The sequence below is a fragment of the Ailuropoda melanoleuca genome, chromosome 9, assembly GCF_002007445.2.
Source record: "Ailuropoda melanoleuca isolate Jingjing chromosome 9, ASM200744v2, whole genome shotgun sequence".
NCBI lineage: Eukaryota > Metazoa > Chordata > Mammalia > Carnivora > Ursidae > Ailuropoda > Ailuropoda melanoleuca.
Genome location: NC_048226.1, coordinates 51,402,187 through 51,422,751, shown reverse-complemented (window position 1 = coordinate 51,422,751; position 20,565 = coordinate 51,402,187).

Here is a 20,565-nt window from a genome sequence, read left to right as displayed (position 1 = left end):
TGAAAGGTACATTGGCCAACATCTCCCTATCTAAAGTTGATTCCCCTCCCCCAGCTATTGTCACCCTGTTTGTTGCATTCATAGCACTTACAACAAACTGTTACTATCTTGCTCATATCTTTGTTTATTGTATATCTAGGCACTTCCTAGATGATGGGTAAATCTTCAATGTCACCTGTTCTTTAATGACACTACTGGTTGCGAAGACTGTTCTATTTCCCACCAGGTCTTTAGGTTCTAGGTCTGTAAAATGCTGTATCAGAAGAGAACCATCTCCCTGGTTGATCCTTGTGTGCTTCTCACATCAGCTCCAAAGGGCTTAATTTACGAGAGCCTCTCAGCCCCCTCTCCCTCTCAGCTGCCAGCTGACTCCTTCCCTTTCCCTTCCACTGCCTGCTAACTAAATCAGCCTGGTAGTCCTTGAGTGCCTCTGTTCACTTCATTTCCTCTTGATTGCTTTTCCCCCCCAACCCTTGCACAGGAATGATTTGAGCCATAATTTTCCTTTTGATTAGCCAAGTGATCTTGGACAGACCTCTCTGAACCTCAATTTCTTCATCTGTAAAATACAGATATTAAGAGTACCAGTGTAGGTGGTGTCTCATAGTAGGACTTCAGTAAATGGCAGCCATCATCATCATTGTTGTTTTTATTATTAATATCTTTCAGGCTTCACCTCTTTGGATTATCTTCAGTCATTGTTTATCATTACTGATAATTTGGAAATAACTTCAGAATTGTATGTATGTTTTACTCTTGAGTTAGATTTAAGCTCTCTGAAAGGAAATCTATTACTGCTTTATGTACACTGCTCTGTGTGTTGTGGCTCTAAAGCAGTGGTTGTCTGAAATGGAATTAATCCACAACACTTGAAATTGCACCTAAAGAAAGTGTAAAAATGTATCTTCTACTTATTTGTGGAAATTCTGCTTTTGCTGTCTGTATAATATAATTTAGGTACCTCTTCTAGATTTGAGGCCTTCTACAAGCTTTCCTCAGTAAAGAAAATAAAGGGAGAAACTTTTTACATGTCTACCTTCTGTAAGAATCTTCCCCAATTTATTTAACAATTTTTTTAAGATTTTATTTATTTGAGAGAGAGAGGATGAGAGAGAGCACAAGCAGGGGAAGCAGCAGGCAGAGGGAGAAGCAGGCTCCCTGCCCAGCAAGGAGCCCAACACAGGACTTGACCATGGGACCCCGGAACATGACCTGAGCCAAAGGCAGACTCTTAACCCACTGAGCCACTGAGGTGCCCCCATTTAACTATTTTAATTTCAAATTGTGCTTAGAGTTTCAAGACTTAATGCTTGGGGACAGTAGATGACCCTGTAACCTGAAAACAAGATGGCCTTCAGAGAACTAAACTGGAAGCAGCAAATCTGTAGAGTGGGCGACAGAATTAACCCATCTAGGAAATGATATTATATAAAGTGGAAAGGATTAGGAATAGTCAGATTTTTGTCAAGGGGCAAGCAGGGCAGAGGAGTCTTCAAAGCTGTTATCTAATCAATTATATTACACCCTAACAAAGAAAGAATATGTTAATTAGAAACTCGCAGGAGGGGACACCTCTGTGGCTCAGTATGTTAAGCATCTGCCTTTGGCTCGGGTCATGATCCCGGGGTTCTGGGATTGAGTCCCACATCAGGCTCCTTGCTCAGCAGGGAGCCTGCTTTTCCCTCTGCCTCTGCCTGCCGCTCCCCCTGCTTGTGTTCAGGCTTTCTGTCTCTCCCTCTGTCAAATCAATCAATCAATCAATCAATCTTAAAAAAAAAAACAACCTGGCAGGAGGTGGTATATACAAAATCCTAAAGAAAGAAAAAGCCATTAAGTAAGATTTTGGACAGAATTATTCAAATGTTCTTTTTGGAAAGAGATAGTCAAGAGATACTGAACTAATCACACAGGAATTATGGGGGGTTTTTTCATTCTATTTTTTTTATTTATTAATAAATAAGAGAGAGAAAGAGAGAGTGCATGTGCGAGAGAAGAGAGCAGGGCAGAGGGAGAGGGAGAGAGAGAATCTCAAGCAGGCTCCATGCCCAGTGTGGAGCCTGATGCAGGGCTTTATCTCACCACCCTGAGATCATAACCTGAACTGTAATCAGGAGTCTGATGCTTAGCTGACTGAGCCACCCAGGTGCCCCTGACCACACAGGAGACACACTCTGTAGGTGGGTAAGAATGGCTTTGAAATTTACATGGTCTACATAAACTATCCCCCAAGACCACCCATCTCTCTTGGCTCCCTAAGCAACCTAAGCAACCTTCTGAAGATTTAGTCAGCCTCCTAACACCTCTATCCTCTGATAACTGGAATGCTTTCTAGAAAATTACCTTCCTTCATTGGACATCTGCATTGTGATTTAACCATCAGTTGCTTGCAGGGACAGATCCAGAATTTGTGAGGGACGGATCCAGAATTGTAAACATATTTTTAGAATAAGGGTGGCTATCTTTGAGAAAAAGAATACAAAATGGCAAATATGAAATTGCTTCCAGGGCAGACGAGCACAGGCAAGCGTCAGCACAGGCAAGTGTTACCTTCGTCAGCAGCGCAGTGAAGCCGCTGAAGTTGGATCAGCGCAGGTTCTGAGAGCCCATGGGCTCTGGGTGCACCATCCTGCGAAGCTGAGGGCCAGACCCAGGGGGCCCCTCAGCAGCAGCCCTCTCACTCTCTCCCATAGACCCTATAATCTTAATAATAAAAATTACCGCAAAGGAGTTAAATTCCATCTGCTTCTTAAAAGGATTTTGGCACTTGAACTTTTTATGACCCTTTCTATCTATATTATCATCCTGTTCAAAGATACAGAAACTCTCTCCCATTTCTTAACTCTTCCCAGATTCTGTCTCGTTTTCTGTATTCCAAATAGATAGCCACGTTACGTAAAGTACAAAAAGAGAAATCTGTGGGGATATAACAGCGCTCAAAACAAGATTTCAATGTCTATGGGCCAGAAAGAGAAGAAAACTTAGAGCAGTGAGCACGATGACGCTGTGGCCTGACACACTGTCGGTCTGCTGGTAAGCAGAGCAGACCAGGCCTGTGGTTCTGTTCTGCTCACAGAGAGTGAGGATGCCCCATCTGAGGTAGTGGGAGAGTGTTAGAGTCACAGCTTCTAAAGCCCTAGGCTGTAATAGGGCTCATTGTTCCTGCGAACTCTGTAGTCTGGAGCCACAGTCTGTATTAAGGTGGATACCTAGAAAGAAGGAGGGCACCGACACAGCCCAGAGACGGGGAATTGAGCCCTGTTCAGTTTGGTCCAAAAGCTGTCAGGTGGGATTGAGCAAGGTTGTGCACGGTGCGGGGGCATGAATAGATTCGCGGTGGCCCCAGTGGGGTGTCAGAGTGTCGGCAAGGTGAGGAGCGTGTTCCCGTGAAGGAGCTGTCGGCATGGGCGATGGTGAAGAGGGCATCCACGTGGATGGAGGTGGCTGTGTCAGCTGTGGAGGAGTCATTACACTGATCGATCAAGTAAGAAAATACTAAGGATAATGCTGTTGGGCTGGGGTTGAAGATTGGGGTGTGAACTCATGGTTTTCAATGGACAGATGAGAGAGAAAGAAAGAGGGAGGGAGAGATATTCAAATAGATATATTCCTAGTTCTGTCCACTGAGAGGGTCTGGGAGCAGTGGCACCCCGATAGCACGGAGCACATCTAGCGTTCAGATCTTAGTTTCTAAGTATCCTTCTTCAGAGGTCCTTGGAGAATTGGTTGACCTCAGTACTGAGGTAGGGAGAATACAAGGGGAGCCCAGCACCTCTTGTAGAGCCTGAAATAAAGAAGTGCTCAAAGAATGATGGGGACACAGACTCCTCCATGTCGGGGCTCCTACTGGAAAGGGGTGGGGCAATTTGAGCAAGAAAATGAAGCATAGACTATAATGTATTCAATAACGTAGGAAACTGTGAGTTCAAACAGGTATAAAAAAAGTAGTGAATAAATTAAGAGTTTGATGAAGAGTGATGCATAAGCTCAAAGCCTCCTCACAAAATATTTATTAAAAGTAATTTCACAGTGCATAAGCCAAGCAGACAGGAACTTAAGTGATTGAAGTTAATGCCACCAGTAATGGTACAAACATGAATCATGTGTCACTTTAATAGGATAAAATGAGAACACATCATCTCTTCTGTGATATTCCTGCCTAAGATTGTATAACAGGTACCTAATCGTGAAGAAGCATCAGACAAACCCAAACTGAAGAATGTTAGGCAAAATAAATGTCCTATAAACATTGAAAGTGTCATGCTTATGATAGTCAAAGAAAAACCAGGAACTGTTTCAGATAGAATGAAACTAAGGAGACATGAAAACTAAAGGTGTTGTCTGTTTTGTAAGATCTGGATTTAGGACTGCCTCTTTTTCTTACAAAGTGCATGCTCAGGGATAATTGGAGGAACTTGAATAGAGCCTGAGAATTGTGTTATAGTAAAGTATCAGTATTAATTTCCTGATTTTAGTGGTTATGTTGTGGTTATGTAGGAGAATGTTTTCATTTATAAGAAATACACACAAAAGTGTTGGAGAGTAATGGAGCATAATGTCAACCATTTACTCTCAAATGGGTAAGGAAAAATGGTTTTTTTTTTTTTTTTTTTTAAAGATTTTATTTATTTATTTGACAGAAGATAGAGACAGCCAGCGAGAGAGGGAACACAAGCAGGGGGAGGAAGAAGCAGGCTCATAGCAGAGGAGCCTGATGTGGGGCTATCCCACAACGCCGGGATCACGCCCTGAGCCGAAGGCAGACGCTTAACCGCTATGCCACCCAGGCGCCCCGGAAAAATGGTTTTTTATACTGTATGTGTACATTTTCTCTGAGTTTGAGATTGTTTAAATGTATATTTATGTATTTCGTTGCTTTTGTGTGTTTTGTGTTTTGAATATCCATGTCCAGTCAAATTCCGCCAAAGCAGATTTTAGTGGGACCCATTAGCGGTGAGCAGTGACCTTGGGATAGTGGTGACTTTTGTTGTGCTACAATGAGAAGAGCTTGTTTTTTGCTTGTGGGTTTTTTGTTTTTTGTTTTTTGTTTTTGTGACGATGCATAAACTGCTCAAGAAGCTTGATGGGATGGGTATCTTTGGCAGGTCACCATGCCCCAGTCATACAGAGGCTCAGCGCTGCCACCCTAGTCAAAGGTCATTCTACAGTAGTTTCTAGAAGCAGGCATGCAAATGATGATATGACAAGGGACACTAGTGGCACCTTCTTCCTCTGGAATTTTGTCACAGGCCTTGCAAATCATGTGATCAGAAGAGCTAATGATTTAATATCAGTCCAACCAGGTCCTCTTTTGTTTGGTTTCTCTTTTATCAGCAGATTTTTATTGAGCCCTACTATGTCACAGGTCCTTAATCTGAGATATACAAAGGTGAGAGAGAGGCCCTCACAGTTTCCACTATGAGCAAAAGAGAGGGTCAGATGAGGAAGCAGATGTTTACTATCTAACAAAGGAGTGGGACACAAAGGGGAAGACACTGACTGCCTCTAGGCTTCACAGAGAAAGGGAGTATGAGCTTGAAGTTAAAGGAGAAGGTTACTTCAAATTTTACCAAGTGTTTAGAAATTTAAGTGATATTTCAATGACTTTTTGTATGTGGACAAAAATACAGAAGAAAAAAAGGGGGTAGGTGGGGGATGGGAAAGAAACAGCACTTTTAAGGAAAATACCTACAGTGAAAACATGTATATATCTTCACCCACATTATGCTACAAAATAAATCTTTTTAAAAGTACATTTTTCCGGGGGCCTGCATGGCTCATCGGTTGGGTGTCCGACTTTTGGTTTTGGCTCAGGTCATGATCTCAGGGTAGTGAGATGGAGCCCTGCATCGGGCTCTGTGCTTGGGATTCTCTCTCCCTTCACCTCTGAGACACCCCCCAACCCACCCCACACCACTGGCGTGTGTGTGCTCTCTCTCTAAAATAAAATTTAAAAGTACATTTTTCAAGAGGTAAAGAAGTAGATAAAATAGTGAATTGTCATGAAACAAATAGACGCATTTTTTTTTTAAGAGCTTTATCTTGTGTTCCCAGGTCCCTAGTATGAGTTTGTGTTTTATTTTTATTTTTATTTATTTTTAGCTCTAATTGTTCTCCACAGGATTCTCATTCCCGGTAGCTCTGTCACCTCCCACTCCATTTCAGAGGTGATATTCGATGCCAATCTGAAGAATCCAGGCACTTGACTCATTCCTTAACTTTCTTTTCAGTTTCAAATCTCCCAAAGCTGTAACTCTGCTGTCAGCCTGTGAAAATGGATCATTTGACACCCTTGAAACTTTCTCAGTGATTTCCTAAGGACTTAGCTGTCCTATAGCTGATGGCTTCTGTGCCTGATCACTTGGGAATTCAGTGGACTAGGGGCCTCTTGGACCCTCCAGTAGTTGAACTGTCCTTTTCAGTTCCACCAGGAACATTCTGGACTTCATCAATTCCTTCCCTTCTGGCCTGATATTTGAGAGCTACAGTGGAGTTACTAAGGGTCAGATGTCTAGTGCTTTTCTAAAACTCAAGTCACTGTGAACCAATGATGTGAAAACTGTCATAATCTATAATAGTTTCCCGCTACACAGCTTGGTACTCCTCATTTTTAGTGTGGTGAATATAATAAATGTAGGTAAGATACAACTATCTTCCTCATGTTATCATCATTTTATCTTTTTTTTTTTTTTTTTTTTACATTTGCTTTAGAATTTTACTTCACTTTCTTTGAATTGTTTCCTATCTTTTGGGGCCAGGATCTGGCTTAGATCTTAAATTATTATTCATGGCTCTGAAGACTTCTCTGGATAAAAGTCATTTTATCTCACCAGAGAAAAACACCGCCCCCTCCACCTGGAAACAATAGCGGAGTAGGCCTTTGGTATTCAGAAATTTAACATTTCTTGTAAAAGTACCTCAGAGGTCTGTGCAGAAAGCATATAATTTTGAAGGACTGTGGTTTAATCTCAGGCACAGGGTGGGAAGAAGGCACATGTAATGAGAAGAAGGTGTGATGTGTGTGAGATGAAGCATTTCTGTGACGCCTGGGGAAATAGGAAGCAAACCTGACCCTGCCATCTTCCTTGTCCCTCTGTCATTCAAGGTAAAGATGGAGGGGGTGGGTTCCTGAGGACAGCCCTAGGTTTGTAGATGTTTTGGTCGGTGAGGATAGGGACACCAGGAAGGCTTGGCACCAGATTCCACTCACAAAGAGGTGGGGGCGGATGAGGTACCCAATCTCCACTCATAATTTGACTTTGTTCTTGTTTTTGTATCATTGTGACCAAAAGAAGAAAAGAATATTAATGAATTTTAAGTATACGTTATTGAAATTAACATGATTGTTACATATTATCATGTTTTTTTTTTTTTTTACAAATTTGAGGATTTGGGAAGCTCTCTGGGAAAATTCTTTTCAAAAGTCAAAGGTCTAGACTCTAGAGTCCACATCAAACCCAGCTATCTTCCTGTCCATTGCCACTCTCCCCAGCAACCCACACAGCCCAAGTCATCATTATCTTGATGGTAGTCACCTCATAAATCGGTCTCCCTGCATCCACTCTAACAGCTCCTGCCCTCAATTCCAGTCCATTCTCTTCAGAGATCTTTGTTTTTTAATTGAAATTTTTATTGAGATAATTGTAGATTCACATGCAGTTGGAAGAAATAATACAAAGAGATCCTGTATACCTTTTGCCCAGTTTCACCCAATGGTAACGTCTTGCAAAATTATAGTACAGTATTACAACCAAGATGTTGACATTGATATAATCCTCCAGCCTTATTCAGATTTCCCCAGTTTTACTTGTATTCACTTATGTGTGTGTGTGTAGTTCTATATAATTTTATCTTACATGGGTCTACCATCACAGCCATGGTCGAGAAGAGTTCCCTCACAAGGATCCCTCTCGTTGCCCTTTTATTAACCACACCCACCTCCCTCCTTCCCTCCATCCTCCTTCCCTAACTCTGGGCAACCACTAATCTCTTTATTCCTAAATTGTTTTTCATTTCAAGAATATTACATAAAGAGAATCATATAACATTTAACCTTTCAGCATTTTTTACTCAACATAATTCTCTGGAGATTCATCCAAGTTTTTTTGTGTGCCAATAGTTTATTTTTCCTCACTGTTGAGTAGTATTCCATGGTATGTTGAATGTACCCATTTGTTTAACCAATCATCCATTGAAAACATCTGAGCTATTTCCAGTTTGGGGCTATTACAGATGAAGCTGCTATGAACATTCATGCATAGGTTTTGTGTGAACATAAGTTTTCATTTCTCTAGGATAAATGTCCAAGACTAAAATTGCTGTCATGTGGTTGCAGGTATTGTTTTTTAAGAACTGTTTTCCACAGTGGTTATACCATTGTTCATATCCTTCAGCAGTGTATGAGCAATCCAGTTTCTCCACATCCTCATAAGTGTTTACTGTTGTCACTATTTTTTATTTTAGCCATTGTGATGGATGTGTATCAATACCTCCCTGAGGTTTTACTTTACATCTCCCTGATGGTTGATTTTGAACATCTTCCACGTTCTTAAGGGAGGTTGTCAGCCTCTGTGCGCTGTCCCTGCCTCTCTTCCTACAGTTCCACCTGTACTTTCTAGGTGACAGAATTTCAGGACATGAGCCCAGAGACTCTGGATTACGTGGGCTTTTTGTGTCAAGTGCTAAAGGAGCTTTGAAGCATTTGGGGAACCTCATGACCAGATTTGTATTTTTGATTGACTGCATTGGCCGCACTGTGGAGGACAGACAGGAAGACTGTGAGCTAGGAGGCTATTACAGAGAGAGGCATGAACTCAGGCAATGGCAAGGGCGAGGGGAAGAGGAGGTGGTTTTGACTGATATAGGGTAATGTGTTTCAATAGTACTCAATGACACTGAGCATCAGAAAATTGAAAATGTTGAGACACCCAAGATACTTTTGCTGTAGGCTTGTGTTGGAAATTATGATCATCATGGATCACTTTGCATCCTTGGTTCAATGCTATGGATGAACAATAAAGCTGGAAAATACTGATACTATAATCTCATAAGTTCTAGGGAGACGCTAATACAAGACTAATTTTTCAATGGAAACAGCATTAAAATGAACTATAGCATTCTGCTCCTTGGGCAACCGGGGTAATCTCAGTTCAACCCCCTCATTTTGTTGCGGCCAGAAAATTTCACTAATTTGTCCAAGATAACCCAATTAGATAGAAACTTAGACTTGTAGGTATTTTGTCCTCTCAAAAGGGAGAAAGCTAGCGTGTGTTTTGAAAGTCTAAGTTTAATGCTGGGCACGGGGTTGGGGGGGTGGTTTGTGTAAACCTCATACATCTTCTCTAGCAATCTCATTACCTCCCATGAGCCTAGGGCGCAGGACATGGTAACTGATATTGTAACCTGGAGCATGAGAGTTCGTTGTCATTGACATGAGCCACAGTTTTACTGGGCAAACAATATGTAAAAAGTGGCCAGAACACACATGGGCTGCTGTTTGACGCTCATAAGGAAGAACCACCCTGGGAGGATTCACAGAAGCCTAGAACACCACAGAAAGCCTGAAGCTAACTGGGAACTTGCTGCTGCTCCCAGGCCAGCCAGGCAAAGAGCTGTGAGGAATAAAGCTCTTCTTTTTGGCAAAGAATACACTGTATCTTGTAAAGTCTCAGTGGCAGGGATGCCAACAGCAACTGGACTCTCCAGGAGTTCCATTCAGCCAGGAGGTACAGTGAACACACAGAATCCAAAATTATTTCTATACGTTGAGATGATCAGTTATACTTAACATATTAGAATTAAGTCATTTTTTAAAACCACACTACGAATAACAACAGCAAAACAAAAAACTGCGCAAGGACAGATGAGAAAGATGTGTTCAACTAGAATCATAAGTAAAAAAGACTGAGGAGTTTTGATTATCTCAGTATGAGTCAGCCGTGTATAGTGCGGGTGCTGAAAGTTAATATGGATTTGAGCTACATTCAGAGTGTTCTGTATTCAGGATTCAGGAGGTGACAGTTCTTTCACGCAGTATGTTGATAAAAGTGGGATTCTATGCTTAAATTATACACATGGCTAACATTTACTAAATGCTTCCTGTCTGTCAGGTTATGGGCTAAATGTTTCACACGATTCTGTTATTGTCTTATTGCACACGACAAGCGTTGGGTCATGTCCTGTTCCTGCCTCCCTCCTGCCCAGTGTGTGTAGATCAGGACATCATGCCTCCACAGAGTTGGACCTGTATGTGGTCGGCCTCAAGGCAGACCCAGGTCTGTCCAACCAAACTCTTAGCTGGGAAGAGATTCCTGAAAGCTCACCATTGAAAAACAGCGGGCCAGTCTTTGGCCATACCACCCTGAACACTTCAGATCTCGTCTGAAATACAGCCAGCCTGAAGGATACAGGGAGCTGGGTTGGGAGGATCTAGGAAATCTGACACATTTAGAAACGGCTGGAAGAACAAACACTGCTAACAAGAAAAAAAGAAATAGTTGAAGCACTTGAGTCAGAGAAGTGGAGTGAGATCATGCAGCACAGCCCCAGGAGACAGAATAGAAGCAGCTAGGTAAAAGAACAGGGAGGTGAATCAGTCTATCTAAAGAGAAATTTTCTATATAAAATAATTATGGGTGCCTAAAAATGGAATGGGGTGCCTTCTGAGGCACTGAGTACCCGCCTCTTCAAGAAACTCCAGTAAGAAGCAAATGACCATCTAATGGGAAGAGGCCCCTGGACCTTCAATACAAAAGCAGTTGAGGGTCTGGATTTGCGCTTTTCCGTGGCCTTCACAGAGCATCATTTTTTAAACAGTGAAAATATGTCTACGTGACAGTATTCTGTGATCTGGCACTTTATCTGGTGAGCAGAAAAGCTCAGCAGGAAATACTAGTAATAGTTGAGTATAGGAAAATCAGTGGTGGCTGAGAAAATGGAGAGCAAAGAATAATTTCTTTTCAGAAGAAAACAAAGTTAGCACCTGATTTATAGCATCGAGATGAAGATCTTGTATCTCCATTGTTGCTTTGATAATAATGCCTTGATAAAAATATAATAAATTTATTGTATGACATTATAAAATAGTTTCTTAAAAGCAAAGTTAAATAAGGGACTTCTACCAGCTTCTTTGAAAAAGACTAGAGCCGTCATTTAATGATATATTAGAATAACATATAATGTCACACAGATTCTACAGGTGGCCTTTGGCTCTCTTTGCCTTACTAATCCCAGAGCAAACAAAAACCTCAAGACTAGCGGTAGTATTTCCACTTCTCAGCAAACTTTCTTGAAAGAATAGATATTGATAAGAACAGCACTTAACCATTTTACTGCCCATTGTAAATTAACAAAAGTAATTTAGCAATTAAAACTCAGAATTATTCATTGCAAGGTTGGCAAGCATTCTTTTTTCAGTGGTGGGGTTCTTTTTTCATGATCCTAGAAGTCTGATGGCAGACAGGTAGTATTATTCTAACTACCAGTGTAAACTAATAATGAAATTAATCAATCTTGAGTATACTTTCGTGTATATTCATTTAGAAGTAAGAACAGTTCTGTTACTTATAAAGTTTTTTGTAATTCCAAGGTTGGTCTCAAAGCAAGGATAACGTTGCAGTCAAATACGAGAAGAGTGAGAATTTGGTTTGTAACCAGCCATCTCAAAAAATTTCTAAGAATGAATTTTATAGCATAGAGTCTGCCTGAGATTCTCTCTCTTCCTTTCCCTCTGCTCCTCCCCCTGCTCGTGATATTTCTCTCTCTCTCTGAAGTAAATAAAATCTTAAAACAAAAAAAGCAAAAGACGTGTCTACAAATTCTTTGAAATTCCCCCATTCAAGAGGTGGAGCTTATTCCTCTTCCGTTGAGTGTGGGCTAATATTGGATATCCACTTTCTTTTTGGGTGAAGTGCATTCGCAGGACCAGATTGGGATGACAGTAGTGACTAGAGACCAGTCACTGGCCTCGTGAAACTAACTCGCTGTTGGATGGATAACACAGGTTCGTTGTGGGATGGTATCAGTACAGCAAAGGACAAAATCATCCTTACAGTAGAGGAGGATGTGATGCTAGCCACAAGGGGGTCCCTACCCAGACTGGAAATCAGGAGAAGTTTGCTAGAGGTGCTCACATGTGCTGTCTAAATGGGTGCATATCCCCACTCTTAATTTCTAATCCAGACCAATCTTGATTCCATGCCCCAAACCAACTGCCTCCTTAACGCTTCCACTTCAGAGTTTCATGAGCATTCAAACGTAACATGTTCAAAAAAGTCTTTTAATTCTAAGCCTCCTCTTCACCCAAGCTTCCCTTTTCCTAAAATGGCCCCCTTGGGACTTTTGGCCAAGAACAACGAGACAGCCTTTATTCCTTCCTTTCCAGGACATCCACACTCAGATCATTGGCTGGTCCTACCAGTCCCTGCTGTAAAACGCGGCAGATCTACTCCCTAATCTTCCCTTCCTCTGCCACCACTCTAGTCTGGTTCCATTTCTTTTTATTAGACTCCTGCAACCTCTTCCTTATGACTTCCGTTACTGTATGCTCAACACCCCACCCTCCACAAAGTAGACAGGGATATCTGCTTAATTGGCAAAGGATTGTCATTTCTCTTTGGATAGAATCCAGACTCCATCCCAGGGTCTAAGGCTGTGAACCTCAGCTCATGCCACTTTTCCTCTGATCGTCTTGCCCCAACCACGCAGACTTTTTTCAAGTCCTTGATAGTGCTTTACTCTCCCCTACCTACAGCCTTTAAATTTTCCATCAATTTCCCTTTCCTCAAAGGAGCCCCCTTGGCCACAGCCTCCAGCCACTGCTTCTGTCTAATCTCAGTTACCTGTTTATTTCCTTCACACCATTTATTTTCTTTAGAGATTTATTTATTTATTTTAGAAAGCGTGAGCAGGGGGAGGGGCAGAGGGAGAGAGAATCTCCAGCAGACTCCCACACTGAGTTTGGAGCCTGACATGGGGCATAATCCTACTACCCTGAGATCATGACCTGAGCTGAAATCAAGAGTCTGATGCCCAACAGACTGAACCACCCAGGCCACACCATTTAGAGCAATTTGTAAATGCCTGTATGTGTTTGTTGGGTTGTTTTTTCCTGTCTCCCCTACTAGAGAGGTAAAAAGGACTCATATTCCATGAAGGTCATATTGAGAAGAGACTTGACCCCAAGAGAAATGCAGAACCAGTGAAAAGTTCTAAACAAGGGAGAGAATGAAGAATGAAATTATACTTGCTATAGCTCTGGGTCAGAACAATTTGAAGAGTGAAGAAGTTTGGAGGGTTTCTAGAGAGGGGAGCCCCATCAGGGTAGTGTTGAGGTACCATAAACTGGGAATGGTGGTGATATGAACTAGTCATTGAGTATTGAGGGTGGAAAGAGGTAGATAGGTTTGAGATATTTAGCATATTCCGTCAACAGACTTAGTGATTTTATGTAGAGAGAAAGGGAGAAGGAGAATTCCAGACGATACCCAGGTTTCTGGTTTGGGCAACTGAGTAGATGGATGATGTTGCCTTTGCTGCCATGGGGACACAGAATGAGGAGCACTCTTAGGGGTCAGTACAAAGTCTTCTTGGGATATGCTGAATGTGAGGAGAGAGGTGCGAGTGGAGGTAACCCATTGAGAGTCAGAATCCCCACCAGATATATCTGGCTTAGAGATACAGATGTGTATTCTATATGTATCTTTTAAAATATATAAACTAATATTTTATTAATATCAACAAATTATTAAATTTATTAAATTAATAAAATATTAGTTTATGTATTTTATTAATTGATTTATTAATTAATTTAATATCAATAAATGGTAGCCAAAGAACATTATGCCAAGAATATTAATACATATCTAAGTTAATTGGGGATGTAAGAAAGCATAGTGGTTAAGTGTGCTCTGTTGTCCAAGTCAGTAAGAGTCCCAGCTCTGCACTCCTTAGCCATGTACATGTGAAACTTGCTCTACCTTTTAGGGTATCAGTTTTTTTATCTGTCAAATTCTATTCTTCTACCTACTCCTGGTGTCATGAAAAATATGCAAGAGTCTATGCAAGACGCTTAGCACATGCAAAGTGCTCTGTAATGTTAATTATCATCAATATCACCATTACCCTTGTAATGCATTCTTCAGAAACATCTTCCTGGACTTTATTTATATGAGAGAAAGAAACTTCGAGCCTACTCCATTACCTAAGGGCTATTGATTGCCTTTAAAGGTGTTTTCAGCTCAAATACGTAACATTATGTCATAGAGAGCTAATTTAACTCCGTTATATTTTTTTCTGATACTTTTTGATAAAACTTTACTTAGGATTAGAACTGTAGACATTCTGACTAAATTTATCCAGATGTCCACAAAAGGCTACAATTATTTCACAAGCCAAAATCACCCCCCAAGTAGGATATTTGGATGAGCTGATGTTTCTAGCTTTAAGTATGCAAACTTCAGTAACAGCTGAGACACAATCAAGAGTGAACAGTGCAGCAGTAGAAAGATTAGACACCTGTTTGACTGTGACAATGTTCAAAGGCTTCTTTCTAATCGATTTGTGGTACTACATGAATGGGGGAAATGAGCTGCATTAGATGACATGACTACCCAATTGGAATATTCTGCACCAAAGCAAATAAACTGTACAAACATTTGTGGAGGCAACAGATGATACTCATTCTGAGAAAAGCTTCCCATTTTGTAGCTCTGTGCTATTGGAACACTCTAGGAGTTATAATTAACTGCTAATGTTCTCAGTTCCTTACTCACTCTATGTGGTATTCTGTTCATCCTCTCTTTTTCTCCTGGATATTCTGCTTTAGATATCAACTATACTTTTCTTCTCCTGGGCAAAAAATTAAAAAAATAATAAATAAACCAGATAGTAAGAGGGAGTGTGTATTTTATTCAGAAGACATGTAACATTCGAAAAGTAATTTTATCAATTTTGTTCCTAACGTTTTCCTGACACTTGTAGAAATTTGAAGGTTCATATATATGACTGTCAGGAAATAGTTAACAATTCTCCATTTGTTTAGGTAAGAAGAGTGGTTATCCAGTAAGTGGCAGCAAACAGCTTATAGATCCATCTCTTCTGATTTCCTAACTCTCAGATTCTTATGAATGAAGCAGAATCATTGAGCAAATGGAAATAAACTTGAAAGTAGAGGGTGCACATTTATGACTCTGCTAAGAAGCAAATATGAATCTGTCACTGCCTCTTCTCCAAGAAATTTTTCAGGGCGATAGAGTGTACTGATGCGTGAGAGCTCAGAAGAAACCATAAGGCATTTTCTGCATGACTTAATTCTTTTTCAGACATGAAGAACAGATTCTGATGATTTACTGTAATCTCTTTAAATTCATAACACTGCATTGCCAACATTTAGGAACTGCAGACTACTTGTTTAAAGGATAATGAAAAGTGAAAAATGCGAGATGATTGTCATGGTCACTCTGTATCCAGGTTTTTTCAGAACAGTCCCAATCACAAAGATTCTATCTTGTTATCCTTTAATTACACTCCTTTTTATGAGACCGTGCATTCAGGTTTGGAAAATATGTCTTTAAAAGTCCACTCTTGTTTTTAGGTACATTTAATATTTTCCAGGATCAGAGAACTTGTTTTTAAAAATATTACATAAATTTTAGGGGCGCCTGGGTAGCACAGTCGTTAGGCGTCTGCCTTCGGCTCAGGGCGTGATCCCGGCGTTCTGGGATCGAGTCCCACATCGGGCTCCTCCGCTATGAGCCTGCCTTTCCTCTCCCACTCCCCCTGCTTGTGTTCCCTCTCTCACTGGCTGTCTATCTCTGTCAAATAAATAAATAAATAATCTTTTAAAAAAATAAAAAATAAATAAAAATAAAAATATTACATAAATTTTAAAAATTATCTTAAGAAAAGTAAATTCCATTCTTACAAATTATGGGAAAGCAGCCTGAATAGCTTAGCTTTTCCTACTTATTCTACATAAACTGACTTGGGCAAAATTTCTCCATTCCATTCATCCTTTTTCTGCCCTAAAGGCTGAGGGCTTATTATGATGACATGGCTTATACACTGAAGAGGTCAAAGGTACCAGATGATGGGCTGGAATATTTTTCCCCTACCAGAACTTTTCCTTCCCTTCCAAGGCAGGGGCAAGATCCAGAGACATTCTCAATGATTATGTGAAGTTTCATCCTTATTTAGTTAAACAAAAATATAATGCTCACCATGGTAAAATGGAAAGACCAGGGGTTTTATAGTTATACAAATCAGGGTTTGAATTCCTGTTCTGTTGCTTACTGCGTATGAACTATATTCAAAGTAACTCTGAGACTCGGTTTTGGCATCTATGACATGGGGACAATACTAAGCTCATACAATTTTTCAAAGAGAAATATATCTAAAGCTTTAGTACCTGGCTCGTAGTAGGCTCTGAATAAATGTTAGCTAATTTGTTTAAAAAATAATTATATGTGGAAGAAGTACAACACAAAAGACAATATTGAAGTAATAAGGAGTCTTTTGTGCCTACATAGTATGTTATAGTTGGAAAAGTATGGGATTTCGTGGCCAACCAGTCTTCATCAGATTTCCCAATCAACTGAGCATTATTTTTCTTTTCTGTGAAAATAAGCACGATTATACTGCCTTATGGAGCTATTGTAGTACAGTTAGGCTCAAGTTGTGTATATAATAAATCTTAGTTCCCTTTTTCTTCCTTCTCTTTTAATACCTTTTTATAGCATATTCTCTGCCCACTCCTTTTTGGACAGGACTAACATATAATTTAATATCACTCTCATAATGTTTGAAGAATAAGAGAGAGGAAACCAAACTTGGACCTGTTTAGGTTCTTGCTTATATTTCCAGTGGGAGAAATATATTTATATTGACCATCACATACCTATACTACCTGTGGGTCTACAGTCCTGGAACTAAGGACTGTAATGTGAATGAGTCAAAGATGCCCACGTGAGCTCAGTAAAAAGATACAGCTGTTCTGATTTGCTGATTGCAGCTCATTCATTCAACTTATATTTATTAACTGCCTACTAAGTATAGGCATTGTACTAAGTGCTAGGCATGCAACTATGAATAGAACAGTCCTCTCCAAGAAGGGCCTATTAGACAAATTATTATAGCATGTGTGATATGTAGTGTAATCCATTCACTTACCTAAGAAGCATTTGTTGAGTTCCTGTGGAATACTGGGCACCCTTCTAGTGCCTTGGTTGCAACAGGAAAGAAGAGAGATCCAGTCCTTGACAACATCGAGTTATTTATTTATTTATTTAATTTTATTTTTTAAAAAGATTTTATTTATTTATTTGACAGAGATAGAGACAGCCAGTAAGGGAGGGAACACAAGCAGGGGGAGTGGGAGAGGAAGAAGCAGGCTCATAGCGGAGGAGCCTGATGTGGGGCTCAATCCCATAACGCCGGGATCATGCCCTGAGCCGAAGGCAGACGCTTAATGACTGTGCCACCCAGGCGCCCCCTATTTATTTATTTTTAAAAATTTTATTTATTCATGTGAGACAGAGAGAGAGAGAGCATGAGCATGAGCAGGGGGAGAGGCAGAGGGAGAGGGAGAAGCAGACTCCCTGCTGAGCTGGGAGCCCGATACAGGGCTGGATCCCAGGACCCGGAGATCATGACCTGAGCTGAAGGCAGATGCTTAACCAGCTGAGCCACCCAGGCACCTGGAGTTTATAATTTATTGGGGAAGACAGATGATTATTCAAGTGGTAATAATAAAGGGTTCTAATAGGGGAAGTATGGAGGTCTGTGAGTGATCTTGAAGGGATCTAAGCTAGTGTATAATCAAGCAGACCTCCCGAAGGAAGTAATGTTTAAACTGAGAACTGAAAAATAGGTAGCAGTTAGGCGGGTAAAGAAAGAGGGATGGGGGAAAGAAAGTTCCAGGTAGAGGTAATAGGATGTAGGAATGCCCAGGAGCCATAAAGAGTGTGGCATATCTGAGGACATGACAAAAGCCAGATGTGACTGGATAGAGAGTGTGAAAGGCGGGTTAGATATAGGTGTTATGAGAACATAGAAGATGCACTTAGCTATGCACATGATGTCAGGGAAGGATCCCAAGAAGGGAGAGAATTAGAACCGAAAGATGACTGTGTGCTTACCAACAGAACAAAGGGAGGTGAGGGTGTGTTTGACAGAGAAGGAATGTTAAATGCCCAAAGATGAGAATGAGACCAGCACATTCTGGAACTGTAGCTCACAGTCATAGTTTGAATAAAGGGATGAATAGTGTGGAGGTCAAATCATTAGGGACTTTGTTTCAGGGAAGTTGGACACGATGCTCTAAACTAGGATGGGGTTCCAGGGAGTAATTTTAAGGAGACAGATGTGGACAAAATTGTGTGCCTGGGATTATAATAAGGAGGATGGATTGCAGGGTAGGCCAGACTAGATCCAAGAAGACCAAATGGGAGGTTAGCACCATCATCCAGGCAGGATATAATGATGGTATAAGGATATGGGGAAATGGGGGCTGGGGTAGTGTTCAGCATTATTTACATAGCATTGGCAGATTTTAATCACTGATGATATGAAGAGATGATAAGCAGGTAGGATCAAGGATGGCTTTAATCATGCCCCCAATGAAGAGATAACTGTGGAAGGAAGAATTGATTTTGGAGAAAAGATAGAGTTTGGTTTTAAGGAGATAGTGAATTAAGGTGTCTGGGGACATCCAAGTGCGGACAGTCTGCAGTCAGAGGGCTATGTTGGCCTGGAGATCAGAAGTCTGGATGTGGATTTGGGAGTCAGGGAGAGTAAGGGATCATTAGTAAGTGAAAGGGGAGGATGGATTAGAGTCAAAGTAGAGTGAGAAGATAAAAGTCCTTTTCTGAGTACCTATACTGTCTGATTTTCTTTGTTTTCTATGGTGAGTGTGTAATATCACTGTGTACAGATGTAAAGACATCATTTCCAATGCTCTTAAACAGTAGGTGGAAAAATTATGTTCTGAGAACAAGAGAAAGGATATTGGGGCCATACCTGAGTTTGTAGGCAAGAGAAGGAAACGCAGACAAGCTTTTAAAAAATGTTCATAATTAGTAGTCTTTTTTTCCCCCCAACTGGTTGAAGATAGCTGCTGATCTGATCCAAAGAGGGCATGGATTGAGGAGAGCAGCACAAATGCAGAATGACTTGTGCAAAGAGGAAATGGAGAGGAAGTTGCCTAAAGATCAGTTTTAAATAATTGAATGGGACCTGTATTATTCTTGTTATTTTTTTTTCTTCTTGTTATTTTTAATGGTGCTACAAGTGGACAATGTTCTTAAACAGACAGACAAAGTGGTTGAAATCTGGGCTGCACGTGGTTTTTCTGGATGACAATACGAATTGGGATACGTAGCATTATTTATGAAAGTACCATGCAGGGCATCCCACAGGTTAGTGGCCGTTGTGCCACCAGACAGGATGCGGTGCTCACTGAGCTGTAGGTAGACGGTAATTATACAAACTCTGCACATGTCAGGATGCCCTGGGAGCTCTCAAAGACTCACAGGTTTGCAGATGTAATAAGGTTAGACCCCTCCAGAGGACCATCACACAGAAACTTGGAAGGACACATATATTTTCAAAATTAATTTTTAGGTCAGAGCAAGAGGTAATGGGCATGGCCCAAAGTGTTGCTATGGCTGGAATTCCGTGTGTCTGTTTTGAGGACATCATCTAACCCACCCAACCCGGCTCCTTCAATAATTAATTATATTCCTGGGAAAGACTGAAAATTGCAGTGAATGTGTGTGGCTACTTCCAGCCTCGAGAGGTTGGTTAACTTAGTGACAGGATTTATTGGATTTTAAAGTGTTTTCCTTTTTGTGATTTTTCTGACCCAGAAATATGCTTTTTATTTCAGCAGCTCTCAAAAACAGCTGAATAAATGACAGTTTCCAAACAATCACCGTTAACTGTAAATCAAAATGTTATGTTTCCTCAGTTATGCTAAGATTCTTCAGTTTGTTTTCCTTCTATCACCAATGAAGTATAATCCACCACCAGAATGATGATTAAAGGCATTCTACCAGAAATATTTACTCCATTCTGTGGCAAACACTTGTCATCTCCAACTTAAGTTGAACAGCCCTTGCTTAAGTGTCATTGTGCTGCTTCATAAAATAGAGGCATCTGGAATTTATTCTCTTATTCTCTTTGTAATTATAGCTTAATTTATCAACCACACATTTTTAAATGGTTATTCTTAGTAGCTTTTGCCATTATAAAACATACTAGAAGTATTCATTTCCAAATAGTATTATTTTTACTCTTCTGAGGGGTAAATATCATACTTGTTTTTATATAATTTTTCTATGTATACTCAACTGTATAATTTAAAGTTCTGTTTTCCAAAATTATCTCCCTACCTCAACATCCCCCCACCTCAATTAAAAAATCTGACCCTCTCAGTGGCAGTGTTTCTGCTACATGGCAGACCTGGTCATGACCCTTAGAACTGGAAGTGACCTTAGAGATCATTAGTTTAATGGTTGTCAACTTTGCAGCATATGAGAATCTCTTTGGGGTGCCTGTTTTGAGAGCAGATTT